At 65.0% G+C, this 1,108-nt stretch overlaps 1 protein-coding gene across 2 annotated transcripts in view; it reads right to left on the bottom strand.

The window, feature by feature from the left end:
• LOC108756491 (gamma-aminobutyric acid type B receptor subunit 2) overlaps positions 1–765 on the bottom strand; it is a 30,975-nt gene extending 30,210 nt beyond the window's left edge. The window contains exon 1 of one of the 2 annotated variants that reach the window (XM_018500358.1): positions 388–765. The gene's annotated coding sequence lies outside the window, so the exon portion shown is untranslated. The remainder of the gene's footprint in view (positions 1–387) is intronic. The other variant, XM_018500356.1, reaches the window with a different exon arrangement.
• Positions 766–1,108: the final 343 nt, after the last annotated feature.

Here is a 1,108-nt window from a genome sequence, read left to right as displayed (position 1 = left end):
CTCTCTCTCTCTCTCTCTCTCTCTCTCTCTCTCTCTCTCTCTCTCATAAACGCACGCGGTTGAGGCTCGATCAAGCGCGACCGGCACTCGACGCGCGCGGCTCCGACCGCGACACCGACCGCCGCGACCGACCGCTGGCTGCTGGCTGGCTGGCTGACAGGCAGGCTCAACGGATTTGCGCGTGCCAAAGCGGGTGATTGACCGGGTTAGACGCGTCAACGTGGATCAAGGTTCGCAGGCGGGGAGGTGGAATAATTCGGGAGATGGAACAGTTCGATGAGTTATCCGTTATTCGCGGTCGCACGCACCGAAGGTGGGAGAGATGTATGCCTCGGAAATCTCGGATCGGGAAGGAACGCGCGAGGAACGAGACGAAGCGAGACGCACCTTGGCTGTTTAGATAGAAGTCGGCCGTCTAGAGACCGGGCCGCAAGGTTAAGCCAGCCACCGCGGATAGGGTCGATAAGGGGTTTCCCCGCCGTCGCCGTCGCCACCGCGTCCACGCCAGTCCACGCGCCGTCGGAAGGCCGAGTTTCAGTCTCAGGCTGCTCGGCTGGCGTCGTCGCTGCGTCGCGCCTGTAGTGCGGCCTTACTACTCGGCGGCGGCTGGCGACGTCGTCGCTACGACCACCAGACGTCGGCGGCGCGACGTCATCGCCACGACGACAGCGATTCGTGACGCCCCTCGCGCGCGCACGACGGGGGTCGCTCTCTCCCTCGAGGAGAGAGAATTTCCACCGTTTCGCGGCACGTTCCGCTTACCGGGGGTGCGGGCGCGCGAATGCTCCACGAATGCCGCCGCGCGGAGCGGACAGCCGATAGAGAGCGATAGGGATCGATCACGCCGGCCACGACGGCGCTCTCGCACGGTCGTCCGCCGAACTGACGAGCCACCCTGAGAACTGCGGGCTCACCGAACTCGCGGCAACCTCCTCTCGCCCGCGCCACCGACCCCTTCCGCCCACCCCTACTATTCCACTTGACTATCCTTCCACTTTGCCAACCTTCCCGCGACTACACCCCTCTTCGTCCACGGAGCACCCCCATTCCCACGCCAAGAGGCGCTCCGTTTACCCCTCTCTTCCATCCCCCGCTGGCCCCGCTGACC

Source organism: Trachymyrmex septentrionalis, unplaced genomic scaffold (assembly GCF_001594115.1).
Source record: "Trachymyrmex septentrionalis isolate Tsep2-gDNA-1 unplaced genomic scaffold, Tsep1.0 scaffold127, whole genome shotgun sequence".
Lineage (NCBI taxonomy): Eukaryota > Metazoa > Arthropoda > Insecta > Hymenoptera > Formicidae > Trachymyrmex > Trachymyrmex septentrionalis.
Note: the sequence above shows the minus strand (reverse complement) of the source record. Positions and strands in the feature narration are given on the sequence as shown.